General features: G+C 35.2%; 1 non-coding gene and 1 pseudogene across 1 annotated transcript; one reads left to right on the top strand and one right to left on the bottom strand.

Annotated features, from left to right (window-relative positions):
- Positions 1-8991: 8991 nt before the first annotated feature.
- LOC127120002 (pentatricopeptide repeat-containing protein At5g06540-like) lies at positions 8992-14401 on the bottom strand (annotated as a pseudogene).
- A 3-nt stretch (positions 14402-14404) lies between these two features.
- Positions 14405-14625, top strand: LOC127124779 (small nucleolar RNA U3). Its single transcript, XR_007804252.1, has one exon. It is a non-coding gene; the product is annotated as a small nucleolar RNA U3 (small nucleolar RNA).
- The last annotated feature ends 4191 nt before the right edge of the window (positions 14626-18816 follow it).

The raw sequence follows: 18816 nt of genomic DNA, 5'->3' as shown, positions 1-18816 counted from the left end.
TCTCCCAAAGATATTCTGACCTTCCAAGTGAGACTTGAACTTCAAGCTGCATGTTAAACAAAACTTAGATTCTCTAAGACATGTAGCATCTTCTCCATCCAGCAACTCCAAAATACTGCAATGAGAACGATCCTTTTGAAGTACCCAATCTACACCTCTGTAGATCCTTCTATCTTAAGTTGATGTGCCACTTCACCAACTAAGATTCTGATGTTGAACCAAATGTCACAACATTGTGTTTTAACATCTAGCTGTTGAATTCAGCTCCTTCTTCTGTCACTTGAAAGAACTTCCTCCCTTCACAGAACAAGAGTTCAATGTTCTCATAGACTTGATTGTGGAACCAAGTTTGAGTAAACAACCTCCATCCTGCAGGTTTGCAGTTAAGTCATCCAAGCTCACACCTTGATGAATTCCTGCTTCTTCTCCAAAGACATCAGACACTCTGATGCACGAGTCTTCAGAAGGACCAGTTAGAAACTAACCCTTCAGCTATACCAAGGATTCCACTTCCTAAAGCAAGACTGTTTCCATGATGTTAAGAGTGCTACCACTTGTTCTTAACTTCACAATGTGCATTAGCCAATGCACTTCCTTACTTAGATCAGAGATAAACTGATCCAAGTAACCACCATCAAGACTATGATGTCTTCTTCTTCTTGTACACACCAAGGTTGAACATGTTTCTTGCCAGGAAACCTTTTTAGAGATCATATGCTTTTGCTGCCACCAAAGAGATAGATCATAAACCAATGTACTATCCTTCCTGTGATTCTGCACAGGGTCTTGAAGAAGAGATGTTCCAACATCTTTAAGAACATCAGTTATCTTGAGCTCCAAGGATAATCAATTAAATACTTGTACTTGGCACAAGTTGACATTGATCTTAAATCCTTTCCCAATATTCCTTTCAGATACTTCCACCATAAGACTACTTTGAAAATACTCTTCTAGTGTCACATCTTCTGCTTGCAAGCACTTCAACAGTTTTGAAAATCTTCTCAGATTAAATTCACCCTTAGGAATGAGAGAGATGAATTCTTCCTTACAAATGTGTCACACAACCACCAGAACCCATGTGACACAGGTCAACAGCCAACCAGACCCTAGGCTGACCAAATGTGAGGAGGTTAACCAAAACTCCCCCTCAAATTAACAATCATGGAAACTTCACACCAATATCCATGCATTGTACAGACATGTCTCAACATGACATACACCATCCCTACCAGTGGCACCTAACTCTATGAGTTATACCTATACATACTCCAATCACACCAATCAGACTTCAGCTGACCATAAGTACTAAAGGAACACCAGTCAATAGCAGACATGCATTGCCAGAGCATACTACATCAACCAACCTATGAATCTTCATATTCTCACTCCTTGAAAGAACTGCCACTTCTGATCGTGGTGTTTGAATAACAAGATTCATGGTCCCAATCCTCTTAAATGAAAGGCAGTCAAGTTACCCCATTATTGACTTCTAACATCCAGGGGACTTGTCTTCCAACACAACATAGTACTTCAGGAAACAACTATCCAACCCAGATCAATCTACAAGGATAAGGCACACATCAGGGATTGCACAATGTCACATCTCAACCAGCTCCACTTCTAGAGATCAGACTTCTAAAAGTGACCTTCTTGAGCATACACACAGTTGACCCTACCCTTGTCAACTTAGCACTCACAGATGTCTCCTCTTCCAGGTCAGAAGTAGGTTCCAAACAAAAGTATCCCTTTGTTTGACACCTAAACATCTGTTCTTCAACCAGTAGCTGCATACTTGTTGAACAGCATGTTCTAACATCTCATAGAACATTAGTTCGACCTCCTTGGTACGAACTCTCTTTGAAAGTCTTCAAGGACTTTATATGCACTACCCAAGGGAGTAAAAGGAATCAGTGATCAGGTGATCCTTACCATGATGCGTGGACTTGAGGAGACTCAAGTATCTTGGACATCTTCAGTAGATTATGAGGACATCTTGAATCCAGCAGCCTTTCATCCACACGAGGGGAAACTACATCAGAGTTTGAGTTTTGACAGGTATTATGCAGCGGAAATCATAATACAACTCAACCTATGAACACACACTTCACCAGATCAGCCTTCAAGACCATACCAAGTTTGAATATGATTCAATATTGGCACAGCTGTCCCACGCAAGAGCCAATTGCCAGACTCTAGAGACAGGTTCACACAATTCCTGTCATGAATAGTCCATCCACCTACTTCAAGGGACCATTCAGGGACATCACAGAACCTTCCACAGGTTCCAACATCAGTACTAACACAACTCCTTGCAAGATACCAGAAAGTATCACCCATGGATCTCATCCAGAAACAGAACAGGATGCCTGCTCTGATACCAATTGAAATTCTGGCATAGTCAGAATTCAGATGTTCTACTCCAAGTAATGACATCTGAACCAACTTTGTTACTAATACAGCAAGACAGTTATACAAATTAAAACCCAGTACTGATAAGCACACATTCACAGATGTCACAACATCTGCTACTATATCACCATAGAATGGAAGAACACCCAGTTCTGTCACTTTCGATGTCACACGAGTTGTTATGACATCCAATTCTGCGCAGACAAGAATTAAGCAGAACTTAAAAAGGAAGTGCAGTAAATAACACAAGTAATTGTTAACCCAGTTCGGTGCAACATCACCTACGTCTGGGGGCATACCAAGCCAGGAAGAAGATCCACTATCAGCAGTATCAATTCAGAGTTAAACTCCCCCGTTTACAACTCTTCACTTAATCCCTACCCAATGCAATATATACCTAGGAACTCCTAGATAGAAACCTCCAGTTTCCATTCCTATCATTACAATTACAATGTAATGCTAAACAACTTGAACTTGCTTCACAGCTTCGTTCAAGCACATAATCACTCTTGCCTACAGGCTTTGAGTTACAAATACTCTCAGCTTTGAACACTGAGAAACACATGGTAACCTTCCCACAGGTTGGGAGGTTTACCTCACACACCCCTAAATTTTCATTCTATGAGGCTTACAAAAACTAGGTTACAATATGCTATTTATAACCTAATCACCCAACTGGATTTGGGTCTTCAGAAAATCGCAACAAACTTCTTCTTTGCTGTTACAAAGTCAGCAGAAACTTTCTGCTACAAACAAGGTCTTCAATCTTTTAGTTCCTAAAATATCTCCATATTTAGTTCCTAAAATATCTCAAGACCTCCACAAATAATGCCACATAGGATTCTAACTAATTTCCACATATTAGTGTGCTAACAAATAGGCTATTTGTTAGGTTCCTTAATTGTAGCTTGGTTGTTGGTTTCCTGGATTTTAGCCTGAGAAAAATGCTGAAACAGAAAAACTAAACAACCTACAATATAGCATATGCTGTCAGGAATGAATGTCACAACATTCAGTTTGACTTCCAAATCATTAACCATATGCTAAGTCTGTTTTTCCTGAAAACAGACTGTATAATTTGCTGTACTGTACAGAACCAATCTGTCCATACTTCAGTATCAGCGTACATTAATAAATGTTAAAACATCCAATTTGACATTCACACATAGAGCCTTACATCATGCCTGTTATCCTCTTGATAAGCAGACTGAGTTGTATACTGAAATGTAGCAGAAAACCACTATGCCTATTGTTCAGTAAATGCTGTCAATGAATGTCATAACATCCAGTTTGACATCCAGACAGTAGGCCTTATGCCAGGTCTGTTATCCTCTTGATAAACAGTCTGAAACTAAATGCAGAGTTATAGCAGAACACCCACTGTTCTATTCCTCAGTATCTGCTGACAGGGATGAATATCATAACATCCAGTTTGACATTCAATAAATCCTGTATTAGCTAAACCTGCAGTACACTACTCAGAATGTCATGACATCAGCCAAGCCATCAGAGTACAGCTAGATATTCTAACATACAATGTAGTCAAACAAACATCTCCACAGCATGTCATGACATCAGTCAAGACATTAGAATCCAGCTAGTGTTTTACCATACAATGCAGCCAATTAAACATCTACACCTGTATGTCAGGGGGAGTTATTTTTGTGTTGTTGATTATGACATTCAGGGGGAGTTTGATATGTTTGTGTGTACTTGTTATGATGTCAGACATAATGTCTTGACATTTTGTTTCAGGGAACTTTGTTTGTGCTTAGGTTGTTGTCTACTTGTTGTGATGTCAGGTAGAATGTCTTAACATTTTGTTTCAGAGAATATTGCTTGTGCTTAGGCTGTTGTATGCTTGTTGTGATATTAATTTAATAAACTTTTTAATTTGTTTGTTTATAATTTATATTAATTTACCATAAGTAATTTATTTTCTACTTATTATTTAGTATAATTTACATACTTGTGATATTGGACAAATGATTTATCTCTTTTTTTGAGAAGAGATAAAAAAGCATTTTCCTCCGTACATAAATATCTTATTTTAAAATTTGTCTCTTCTAAACACCTTTTTATTATAATATCATAATTTTATTACAGTTGTTTGCTCAGTGAGAATTTTATCATTTGTTCAAGATGTATTAAAAAAATTAGTTTTTGCTATGGATGAGGAAATGAAAGCATTTGAAAAAAATAGGTGTTATTTTTCTCCATGCATAAAAAAATTGATGTGTTTGAAACTCTGATAATTCTTCTGGAGTGCTTGGAATTACTATGTCGGTTTTTCACATCAAGTGGTGTCCACTATGGGGCAAATAGATATTGTTTACAAGTGAGCAACATGGGTAAATAAGAGATCGAGAATTTTTCTGGACACAACGATTTTGGATTGTGGAAAGTGAATATGCAAGCAATTTTAACTCACTAGAAGTGTATTAAAGCATTATAGGGTGAGGCATTGATCTTTCACGCCTAACACAAGCATAAGCAAAGATGGTGGATAAGGATAGAAATATAATTATCTTATGCCTCAGAGATAAAGTTCTGAGGTAAGTCGTCAGGAAGAAGATTGTGACTTTGATGTGGGAAAAACTTGAATCACTGTATATGATCAAGTATGCGGCTTACAGATTGTGTCTAAAACAACAACATTACTCATCCTGAATGGTAGAGAAAAATTTATAGTGAAGTAGTTGACTTAACTTCACAAGATCATTGTGTGGTTCTGTGTGTTATGCAGGTTCGTGCAAGCAATTTCGTCAAATGGTTTTAATGATGACAACTCCTCAAAAGGTTGATAATGACCTCTGATAAAATAAAAAGGTATCTCAAATAATTATTGTCAAATAGATATGTTGATGATAACTGTCAAATGGTTTTTCTTGAAGAATATGCAATTAAATCAATCACTTTCTTCTTTCTTTTTAACCACATGGTCATTTTTATACCATCTATGTGCTCTTGAAGCCCTATGAGAAATGCACTCTCAGCTACAATTGTGGCATAAAGAAATTACAGTTATTAATTCATCAAAACTTAAGTCTGGTGGATGAATCATGACCGCGTGATCAGAATGTGATTATAAGGATTTTAGAAACATATTTACAATGTCACATATAAGGATTAATGGCACCTATAAGTTTGGTGGATGAATCATGACAGCATGATCAGAGTGTGATCAATGGCCAGGATAATCTCAGTATTATGGGCATCATCTTCAACCGTAGATGATCTTTCTCATTTGGTTTTACTTACTGGGTGGTCACCGGTAACCAGACTCAAAACAACATCTTTCTGCAACAAACATAGAATGTCAAGTACAAGTTTTTATGACCTACAAAAAATAAGAAAACAAAAAAGAAAAAGTTTAGTTTTTGAGAAACGGGTGGCATTGTATTGCTTACCTTGATTACCTCCCAGGAAGAATATGAAAGATTCTCGCTATTTGCTTTCATCTCACAAAGATAACTTGCTTCCCTCTTCAAACCTTAACAAATCCCATAACATCATCATCAAGTACAAATTTTTATGACAAAAAAAGGAGTGGCAGTGTATTGCTTACCTAACTTGCCTCCCTCTCACAAACTTGCTTCCTTCTTCAAACCTTAACAAAACCCTTAAAGTGCAAATTTTTATAGCAAAACAAACGGAAGGAAAAATAGGCTGATTACTTTGTTACAAAAATCAAAACATGGAAGATCATCGTTCTCGGTAATACCTTGCATGTGAAAATGAAGAGCTTGGGCCCTTATTTAGTGGGTCCAATACCTGAAGAATCATTTTAGCATGTGAATTTTTTTCCATCAGATATTTGTGTACTTTGTCTTGTGCACTGTGAATTTCATTTTTACTGGTTTGAGTTTTTATTTTTTTATTGATGTATGATGCAGTTAATCTTGAGTTATTGATGTAAAGACAATAGTGTTTAATTCAAAGAAAATGTATATATGTTTACCTCATGTTGGTTAAACAGGTCAGAAAATTGTATAGTGAGAGTTGCGGTAAGAAAGTGGTCAATTGAAATAATTTGAGAAGTGCCAGAACTCTGACTTAACATCCGACTGGATAAAACTTCCAACAACATGGTCATATCATGTCGCAGTTGTTAAGGGAAACTAAGAACAATATTATAAGGTCATTAAAATATCGGTAATCGAATTGATAGACAGATTGCATCAACTGAAAATATATACATATATGTAACAGTTATACAACCTTTTTCTAAACTCATGAACTTTAATGTTGGAATTGATAGACAACTTTGTACTATTCCATGCATTTCCATTGGATACTGGGTAACCCTCTAAAAAACCAAAAAATAAATTTTTTAAGAAACATCGTAGTACATGATAATGTCATAAGCATAAGATAAGTAATATACACGAAATTACCAGTGGAATCCTTTATCTTCCCATGCTTGATAACCAAAACAATAATATCAGTATCAGATGCTTCTGATAGATAGTGGAACAAGGATGATGTAAAATCACCCCATAAGATACAATTCAACTGAACTCCAGTACATAAAAGCAATGTGTTTATATCATAATAAATGAACAACATACAAGTAAAATAAATATAAGATTAGAATACCTAATTTTAATCATAACGAAAGATGCACATCATTTTTTTAGACTCGAGTGTTGTTGGCAATAAGTCATGTGTTTGAAAGCGCATTTGACATCTGCTTAAGGAAAATACACACACAATTATATTGATATAAATAGAAAATACAAATAATATTAAGTATGATAAAATTTGATTTGTGTCACCATATAGAACATCATGGACATATTTTGCAGAATTTTTTTCTACAAAGTCTTTGAAGTTAAGCTTGTACATGGGGATGTCAGGACATTCCTTCAAAATAACAGTTGTTTTAAAGTTGAAAAGCAACTTAAAACGATGAGTACATGACTTGTATTGTAAATCATTTGGTAATACCCTAAATTTCTTCATCAAATATGTTTCCACTTTCAACCAACTTGGGCTTAAGCGATGCCACCATATCAGTAGACACAAATACTTGTATTGATGTCCCTAATATTATATATTGATACATTAACATACAATATTTTTCTAGGGGTAACAGTTCCATAATGTATTTAGCTTGTCCATCTCTTTCCTACTGAAGCATCTCCAGATGCTCTTCCTTCACTTTACTATAAACAAACCACATATCTTCAATCCTATCATGAAGCTTCCACAGTTCCTTTATGTCATTAACATTCTTTATTATATATACAAGTCTAACTATTCTAGATTTATGAGGAAACAAACATTCGGATGTTGAGATAAAAGAACATTCTGATAAAAACAATATTTAGATAATGATGCAGGAAATACATTTGCAAAAAAATAAGCACATCATCAAATACATAACATAAGCCTAAAAACTAAAGAAAAAAACATTAAAACTATCATATACATAACATAAGAATAGAAAAGAAAAGAAAAAAAAATGAACATCATCATATACATAATTAAAAGCTAAAAACTGCAAGACTACACCTTTGTTGGGTATGGGTTGTTTGCATTTGGATTGCAGAAAAGGATGAACAACAACGTCAGAGAAAATCAACTGGAAAAAAGAATAAACATATACATGAGTAAAAATGTGAGCTTAGAGAATGGAAGAAGAAATAATGATCTCAGAGAAGAAAAACTGCAAAAAAGATCATACATATATACATTAATAAAAATGTGAGCTTGGATAATGGATGAACAAATCCTTATTTCAGAGAGAAAAAACTGCAAAAAAACAATTAACATATACATTAGTAAAAATGTGAGATTTGAAAAAACGTGAACTTTGAAAAAATGAGAGCTTATCTTCAGTGTGTTGGAGAGATAAATACTAAAGATTTACTTATATGAGAAATGAAGAGAGAATGATAAGCGCAAAAGAGGTGAAGAATCAAGAGTAAAGATTGGCTCAAATGATAAACTGTTGATGTTTAATCATAGAGATATACATCAATGTTGGAGAAAGAATTGAGGTGGGAATTTTGAAATTTAAGTTGTGAGGACATAGTTGGAGAACGCGGTTAAAAGGAGTAATGACTCGCCTGAATTAAATTTGATGGTAGTGATAGAGTGAGAGTGTGCATGCGTGATATACAAAGGATGCAACGAAAGCTATGACATGTCAGCGTGTGGTTTAAAAAAAAGGTAAATTAATCATTTCATTTTCTTTTAACTTTTTTAGATATATATTGATAGACTGAATCTCAATATAATCATCTCATGCGTAGACAGTGTCATTTACATAGATAAAAAAAAAGTAAATTTTGCATCATGAAACATTATGAAAGGATTGACTGAGCATTAAATTGCTTGTATCCAGTGGTAATTAAGAAATCATAAAATATGAAATATCATTGCTTACTAGCAAATTACAAACCATACAATAATTTATTTAACATACTTAATTTATCAAAGTAATCAACGTTTCTAATTAAGGATACTCGTCAGGAAGATTGGCTTCTTGCATTTTTCATTGCATTTGATATTATATATAGTAGTGTTAGTAATTATATGTAATTACAATTCATAATGACTAATTACAACTCGTAATAACTAATTTTCTATTTTATGAAAGTAAATTATTCACAATAGATACAAAGATTATTTCCTGATTAACATCCTCCCTCAAATTGATGTGGCTGGTCAAAGAGTATCAATTTGCTAACAAGAAACTGATGTCGTGGGCGTGGAACAACCTTGATAAGAATATCTGCAATCTGCAATTGACAATCAACTTCTATATTGTTTGATGTGTTCATGAAAAAGAGGATTTGCAACAATTTGAATGGCACTTGTATTGTAAGCATAAAGTGAAGTTGACTCTGTTTGAGGAAATCCAAGTTCAGCCAAAAAGCCACACAGCCAAAGTATTTCTGAACAAACAGCAGACATGGCACAATACTCTGATTCAGTAGAAGATTTAGAAACTCTTACTTGCTTCTTACTTTTCCATGAGATCAATGAAGAATCAAGAAACATGCACCAATCAGTAACAAATCGACGAGTATCAGGATACCCTACTCAATCAGCATCACTATAAGCACTCAACTGAAGAGAAATTCCAACTGAAAAGAATAATCTGTTGTGAGAGGTTCCCTTTGAGTAACGAATTATACGACGAACCGCAACCAAGTGAAGATGGCAAAGAGAATGCATGAATTGACTTACTTGTTGAACATCAAAAGATATATCACGGCGAGTAATAGTCAAGTAGTTGAGACTACCCATAAGTTGTCGATACAATAAGGGATCAGGCAAAAGATCACCATCATCACGATGATATTTAACATTAGCTTCAAGAGGAGTATCTATCGGATTAGCCGATTCGAGATCGGCCATAGAAATCAAATATGTAGCATACTTGTGTTGATGGAGAAAGATGCCCTGGGATGTAGAATGAACCTCAAGACCAAGAAAATAATGTAGATTACCCAGATCTTTCATGTGAATGAGGCATGTAATTGTTGTTTAAGTCGCTGAATGGAAGCATGATCAGAACCAGTAATAACCATATCATCGACATACAAAAGAAGTAGAACAATCTCCGCAGATGTGTGTAGCACCTCAAATTTGCACCTATCATTTGTACATACATTCTCATATTAGGTCATTAACATAACATAGTCCATAGCATAGCATTGCATTGTCCTTTGCCCAAGTGCAAGTCCTCTGACAAAATTAGGTCAAACTGGTCAGGAGATTAGTCAATCAAGCAAGCAAGTGCATTTCTCAAGGAGGCAAGGCCCTAGGGTTGGTCCAACATGTTCACATGACCTAGGGGTCCTTTTGAAGTGATTTGGTCAAGGATTGGGTGCTCAGAAGTCATCAGTCATTGTTCAGTCCACCAGAAACCCTAGAAAGTCAACTATGGTCAACTGTGGTCAACTGTGCCTGATTTTATGGATTTGAAGGTGGGAGATGGTTTGAAAGGCTTCATTCATGATCATATAAGTCTCATTTGTCATTTCAAAGATCAAGATTGGAGAATTTGAAGTCAGACAAAAAGTTTCCTAAAATAGTAAGTTGACCTGTAATTGGAAACTGCCAAAAATAGAAAGTTTTTCTCCTCAAATTTACATCATCATACAAGCTTCAATGTAAATATAACACATGAAACAACAATAAATAATATAACTCACCTTGTAACAGAAGAGATGTACTAAGCTAATCGATGTGTTCCATCTTTTGTTCTGCGTGATTTTTTACAAACCTTACCATTTTCACGAACAAAATCTAACATGGCTATGGATGCAAAATAGTCAGGCTTAACATATTTTATTCAAAAACACCAATGAAAGAAGATAGTAGTACTCTTCAATGCACAACAAGTTGATCGAAGAAATATATATACAACGCCCCCACAAAAATGTTTGAGCAACAGCTTCTGTGGGAAGGAGACGACTCAGTGTCTTCCTCTGGAATCTTCTCATCGACATTGTCACCCAAGTGTTGCTGAACAAGCTTGAAGAACTCCATCAGCGAAAATCACTCGGCCAGAATCTGGCATGTTTCCCTCATCCATATCTTTGAAGTCCAAGTAATGTTAAGGCTTTTCTACCTGAGAAATAATATATCATGTAATAGCAAAGTGATACTGCAATATATGAATTGTTTTTCCAAGGAGACTACAATCAGTAAGACAGAGAAGTTCTTGAACAGATGATGGGATGCATGTTCATAATAGCATTATGACCCAATTAGAACCAATGAGCTTTGGATAAATGAAGCTTAACGGATGGGGTGACTTGAGTCCAATGAGATGCAGTTGAATATGATGCAAGCATGCTTGGAACCAACCAAAACAAACCAAGTGTTAAGGGTTTGGCTAGATCAAAGATCAAGGTGCCAAGCAACAATCAAAAGTCTCAAATCAAGCAATCTGTCAATGCCATGAACCAACTTAGATTACCAGCTCCAGGATCCGAGATTAGGGGTTCCAATTTAGCACAAAGCTCCTCAAACCAGAGTTACTTGAAAAAAACAAAAAACATAATCTGTTCTATAGGCTCTTACTGTTGTGTTCTTGGATTCTAAGGAGACAAAAACATAAGTGTAATGGATGAATCATGACCGCATGATCAGAGCGTGATTAATGGCCAGGATGATCTCCGTATTGTGGGCATCATCTTCAGCCGTAGATGATCTTTCCCGATAACCAGACTCAAAACAACATCTTTCTGCAATAAACAAACCAGAGAATATCAAGTACACGTTTTTATAGCAAAACAAAACCAAAAAAAAAGGAAAGGAGTGGCAGTTTATTGCTTACCTGGCTTGCTTCCTTCTTCAAACCTTAACAAAACCCATAAAGTACAAATTTTTATAAGATATTCTTTCAAAACCCATAAATAAGATATTCTTTCAAATTTCAAATGAAAAAAAGGCATCCTTGTATCCTGAAAATTCCTCAACTTTCCTTCCCAAGTCACTTAAGACTTCATAAATTTCTCCTGAATTCAAACAACACTTGTCATCAGCAACAAACTTGTGGATGCTTTGATCAATTTCAATGAAACTCCAAGCAGAAACAATCACCACTCCCCTGTCTTTCATCATTTTTCTTACCTCAGAAACACCTTCCCACTTACCCATATTGGCATACATGTTCGCGAGAAGGACGTATCTACCACTATGTTGAGGCTCAAACTCTATCAAATACTTGCCAACTGTCTGTCCCAATTCAAAATAACCATGCATCAAACATCCATTAAGCAAAGACCCCCCCATATAGCTCCATCAGGTTCAATATGCATATTTCTAATGAAACTTAAGGCCTTTATTACTTGTCCACTTCGAGCCAAAACATCAACCACACATCCATAGTGTTCAATGGATGGTGTTATGCCATATTTTTCAGTCATAATTCCGAATGACCGCAACGCTACACCCAACATATTTTTATGATTGCAAGCTGTGAGAACTCCAATGAAAGTAACTTCATTAGGTTTTGGTCCAACCTTCTCCATATTTTCAAACAGTTTCAGAGCCATCAGATTATTCCCATTAATAGCTAAACCCAAAATCATAGCACTCCAAGTAGCAACATCTTTAACAGGCATTTTGTCAAACACTTGCTCTGCACTCTTTACCCATCCACATTTCGTGTAAAAATCAATCAAAGCAGTTCCAAGTTCAAGATCATATTCCAAACCATTTTCCTCAACATAAGAATGAATCCACTTCCCTTCTTCAAAAGCACCCACCATGGTACACGCATTAAGAACACTCACAAAAAGTGATCCATTGGGTCTCACACGTGCATAACCCTGGTTCTTCTTCAATTCACGAAAAAGTTCAATTCCCTCACTGAAAAAACCGTTCTTAACATACCCAGAAACCATAGCACTATACGACGCGTCGTTTCTCTGTGGCATTTCGTCAAACAATTCCCTCGCATCATTAACCAACCCGCAACTGCAATAGCCACTCACGAGACTCGTCCAACAAACCACATTTCTGTTAGAACTTTCATCGAACACGTTACGAGCAAGGTGTATTGCTCCGTGTTTCGAAAACACATTGATAACCGAGCTCACGAAATACACGTCAGATGAATTCCCCATTTTCATGGATAGAGTAAAGACTTGTTCTAGATAAGAAAGTGTAACACATGCTTTTACAAGGGCGGTGAAAGTATTCGAATTGGGGCGAACGTTGGTGTTGAGAATTTTGGTGAAAACCGAGAGTGATTTGTGGAATTGTGAATTTGTTGTGTAAGAGGTGATGATGGAGTTGTAATCGAAGAGATTGGGATTGGGCATGTGGGTGAAAAGGGTCTCTGCATAGCGAAAACTGCCGCGCGGTGAGAAAGAGCAGAAGGCTAAGATTCTGCTGGAGATGTAGGAGAAGCGAGTGAGGTTGTTGGTGATGGTGTGAGCATGGATTTGTTTCATTTTTTTCATGGTTAGGTTTTGCCATTGTTGTAAGAGATGAAGACATGGACTGTGTCTGGTTGAGCTCATTACCTCACAGCACCTACCATAGGATGTTGCTTAAACAACGTTGTTGAATTAAACCTAAATCCAACAGGAGAAGAGAAGAGAAGTGAAGGTGTGTCGTCTGGAAGCCCCAAATCTAGCTTCCGCTTATGTCATGTCTGTTTACCAAACTGTCATTTTTGTGTGAATGTATCTGATTCTGATAATTCAAATATACACCAGAGAAACTTAAATCTAATTTCAGTTGAATGTGACAGCCCCATATACTAGATATAGCTTCTGTGGGAAGGAGACGACTCAGTGTCTTCCTCTGGAATCTTCTCATCGATATTGTCACCCAAGTGTTGCTGAACAAGCTTGAAGAACTCCATCAGCTAAAATCACTCGGCCAGAATCTGGCATGTTTGCCTCATCCATATCTTTGAAGTCCAAGTAATGTTAAGGCTTTTCTACCTGAGAAATAATATATCATGTAAACGCATCAGCTATTCACAGCTCAAATGAAAGTAAAGGGATAATGATAATTTTGTATTCATAGATTGGAATTGAAATCAGTGTATCAAACTGCTTGTAAACAAAATACACTAACTAAGAGTATAGAACCATGAGGTGACACGTATTATCAGTTAATTTAACGCTGCCAGTCTATCCATCCAAAGCAGAATTCTTCTGAGGAGAGAAAATTTGTTTGATTTTAATGAAAATTTCCATATGACAAATTAAAATTGATTAAATAAATGAATTAGCTACTGATAATAACTACCACTAAATATAAATAAAAAGAAAAGAACTTTAGAAACATATTAACGATTTCATCTATAAAATCTTACCAATCATGAAAAGATGCCCCTGTTTGTTGAAATGGTAACAAAATCTGGAAAGATTAAGAGACTTATCAGAAGCATTTTTTTTGAAATATAAGTCCCAAACTGAGAGCTACAACGAAAGGCATTATATTACTCCCACAACGGTTAAGTGAAGAAAATCATAAACGTTTATATAACCAAATCAGAGCACTTAAAAGCACGACCTTACTTGAACAGGATCTGTTCTATAGGCTCGTACTACTGTGTCCTTGATTTCTAAGGAGACAGGAACATAAGTCTGGTGGATGAATCACAACCGTGTGATCAGAGCGTGATTAACGGCCCAGATGATCCGCATGTTGTGGTCTCATCCAAGCTGTAGATGATCGTTCTCGGTTGAGTCTATCAACTGGGGTGGCCACACGGTGTTCTGACAGACTCGATCTTTTTGTTTTCATTGGCGTTAGCAGCACAAAAACACATACCCAGTTTGCTCTAGCAACCTTGCTTCCTTCTTCAAAGTTTGAAGATCCAAGCTTCATAATGCAGAACCAATTTTACTGAAAAAACGTCTACGGAAAAGTGCTTTTTCTTTCTTCTCTTCTTACAGTTTGCTACTAAAGTGCTTTTGACCACGCAACTACTCTGAAGGTGGTAATGAACTTCAACATTATGACACAAAAGCTTTTCTACTTAGTAAGTGCTCTTTCAATTAATGGAGATATACATTTTTTTAGCATTTTATTTTTAAAAGTTAAATAAATAATAAAATTATACTTTAAAAATATATATGAATGAGTAACTAAACAACCAAATCGACTCTTTTTAAATCTAAAAGATCATATCCAACTTTTAAAATAAATTAAGTCATAAAAAATATTAATATTGGTTTTTGTTCATTAAATTTTGTTTAATTTATTGAGTCGTGTTAACTTATGTCCTTAAGAGTATATTTTGAGATGATTTTACTAAATAAAGACATGCTTTTCAAAGGTTTTTTTTTGTGTGTATAATTTTGCCTTAGTATTTAAAAAGTACCTTTGTGCATTCACATCCTAGAATATGGTCATGTCAACCTCTCAAGTCATATACTGACCGGTGGTCGAGGAAGTTGTATTCCTTTACACGACCATCTCCATTGAAGTTATTAGTATTGTTCTCATAAGAGAGGTAGATTCCACTTGAAGTCAAATGTATTTTATCTATAAAGCCTTAGCCAATCCTGAGACATGTTACCAAAAGATAGAGAATGTAGCATTAACCCTCGTTATCGTGTCCAAGAAGTTGGGACAATTCTTTCTAGCATACACCATTGTCGTCCACATTGATCTACCGATAAAGCAAGTACTCTAATATTCAAATTTTGTCTAGAGGTTGAACAAGTAGCCCATTGAACTGTCAAAGTAATTGATTATCTAGTTATAAAAAGACCTTCAATTGATCAAATATTCTCATAATCAATTAACTAGGCCTTAAAAATATTTTCAAGTGATTTTACTAAAAAAAGACAGGTTTCTCAAAGGTTTTTTTTTGTGTGTGTGTATGATTTTGCCTTAGTATTTAAAAAAAGTACATTTGTGCCTTTACAAGACACTGGTCACTCAGACAGATACGACCAAACAAGCTTTCAGACTTCCTATCTTTGACGTTAGCTTCACACAATAACATCGATACTTGTAACTTAATGATATTTGAGATGTATTTGTGAAAGCAACATTCCATTAGATGTGTTTTGTATGATGTCAAAACTAAGATACTCTTAGCGTTTATGTACATTGGACAATATCATCTTAGTCTAATAGTGCGTTTTAGAATTAAGAAGCATGTCAACATGTTTGGAAATGGTTTAGAAAAGATTCATGCATCAAGAAAAGATTGTATGCATCAAAAATTCATTTTTGTGTGAAAAACCATGTATAAGTCGACACATACGATTATAGGTCGACCTATAGAAGAATTTTTTCTACTATAAATCATGTTGACTCATGGTCTGCAGTATTAAAGTTTGTAGGCTCTGTTCCATGTGCCGCATCTACAGGTCGGCACATAACATGTACAGGTCGACACATGACTTGTATAGGTCGACCTATAGATCAAAAATCTTGAAAAATTGCATTTATTTCTATTCCTTTTGCTTCTCACTTGTTTATATATATATATATATATATATATATATATATATATATATATATATATATATATAGATACACCTGGTACATGTATCTTTTACTAGTAAGATTTATAGTGAATAAAACTTATACGAAACCGGGATTTCAAAGCATTCTCATCATATTCAACCTCTCTTTTATGCATACACATAATCATTTTTTGATTGGGTTTCATCTAGATTAGGGTTGATAGCGTCCAATTTAGGTTTGTCGTACTGTAAAATTGGGTTGAGAACTTTTAGGGTTTAAAATCAGAAACCAAGGTGGGATTTTCCTTCAAGATCTTTTAGGTTTTGAAGGTTTCAGACAAGATTACTCAATTCGGATCTGATCGAGTGAAGTCTTTAAAGAACGAAAGGTTCTTGCAAATGGTGTTAACTTATGTCCTTAAGAGTATATGTTAAGAAATTTATAAATAAAAAAAGTTTATATTGAAGATAAAAAAATTATTTTTAAAATTATACATTGATTTGATTAAAAATTTATAATTAACTTTTTTTTCAACACAAATTTTTTATTTATTGTTTCTCAATCTGTGTCCTTAGGGCTTCACCAAAATAAAAACACATATCTTTAGGGCATAAGTTATCATTAATAATATAAAAATATAGTACTCTTCATTGCACAACACCTCCGAGACAACTTCGTGAGATTTTAAAACGCAAGTCATTAAGAGAAAAGGAAATTTTGAGTTGTGGATTAGAGAGTGAAAACCTCATATCTCACATGAGATGCTTTACATATGAATAATGACTATTATGGACATTCCTTACCCTTTTGGTGTGAGACACAGAGGATCGTCTGATGACATCTAACGATAGGCAACAACCTCTTGCATTGATCGAATGTGAAATTCCAGAGAAGGGCTACATTGTACCTTTAATGCCTTAGTGGAGTGATTTAGGCTGATGATCGACTCAACACGCTATATAGTTCTACAAGTTGTTGAGAAAAAAAATCATGTTTCGAATGGACCTCAGAGTGTGAGCAAGCATTCACATCCTAGAATATGGTCATGTCAACCTCTCAAGTCATATACTGACCGGTGGTCGAGGAAGTTGTATTCCTTTACACGACCATCTCCATTGAAGTTATTAGTATTGTTCTCATAAGAGAGGTGGATTCCACTTGAAGTCAAATGTATTTTATCTATAAAGCCTTAGCCAATCCTGAGACATGTTACCAAAAGATAGAGAATGTAGCATTAACCCTCGTTATCATATCCAAGAAGTTGGGACAATTCTTTCTAGCATACACCATTGTCGTCCACATTGATCTACCGATAAAGCAAGTACTCCACTATCCAAATTTTGTCTAGAGGTTGAACAAGTAGCCCATTGAACTGTCCAAGTAATCGATTATCTAGTTGTAAAAAGACCTTCAATTGATCAAATAATCTCATAATCAATTAACTAGGCCTTAAAAATATTTCCAGGTGATTTTACTAAAAAAAGACAGGTTTCTCAAAGGTTTTTTTGTGTGTGTGTGTATGATTTTGCCTTAGTATTTAAAAAAAGTACATTTGTGCCTTTACAAGACACTGGTCACTCAGACAGATACGACCAAACAAGCTTTCAGACTTCCTCTCTTTCACGACTAGGAAGCTTTAAGTCTTGACATCATTATCTTTGACGTTAGCTTCACACAATAACATTGATACTTGTAACTTAATGATATTTGAGATGTATTTGTGAATGCAACATTCCATTAGATGTGTTTTGTATGATGTCAAAACTAAGATACTCTTAGCGTTTATGTACATTGGACGATATCATCTTAGTCTAATAGTGCGTTTTAGAATTAAGAAGCATGTCAACATGTTTGGAAATGGTTTAGAAAAGATTCATGCATCAAGAAAAGATTGTATGCATCAAAAATTCATTTTTGTGTGAAAAACCATTTATAGGTCGACACATACGATTATAGGTCGACCTATAGAAGAATTTTTTCTACTATAGGTCGACACATACGATGTATATGTTGACTCATGATCTGCAGTATTAAAGTTTGTAGGCTATGTTCCATGTGCCGCCTCTACAGGTCGGTACATAACATGTACAAGTCGACACATGACTTGTAAAGGCCGACCTATAGATCAAAAATCTTGAAAAATTGCATTTATTTCTATTCCTTTTGCTTCTCACTTGTTTATATATATATATATATATATATATATATATATATATATATATATATATATATATATACTTGGTACATGTATCTTTTACTAGTAAGGTTTATAGTGAATAAAACTTATACGAAACCGGGATTTCAAAGCATTCTCATCATATTCAACCTCTCTTTTATGCATACACATAATCATTTTTTGATTGGGTTTCATCTAGATTAGGGTTGATAGCGTCCAATTTAGGTTTGTCGTACTGTAAAATTGGGTTGAGAACTTTTAGGGTTTAAAATCAGAAAACCAGGGTGGGGTTTTCCTTCAAGATCTTTTAGGTTTTG

Source organism: Lathyrus oleraceus, chromosome 2, assembly GCF_024323335.1.
Source record: "Lathyrus oleraceus cultivar Zhongwan6 chromosome 2, CAAS_Psat_ZW6_1.0, whole genome shotgun sequence".
Lineage (NCBI taxonomy): Eukaryota > Viridiplantae > Streptophyta > Magnoliopsida > Fabales > Fabaceae > Lathyrus > Lathyrus oleraceus.
Note: the sequence above shows the minus strand (reverse complement) of the source record. Positions and strands in the feature narration are given on the sequence as shown.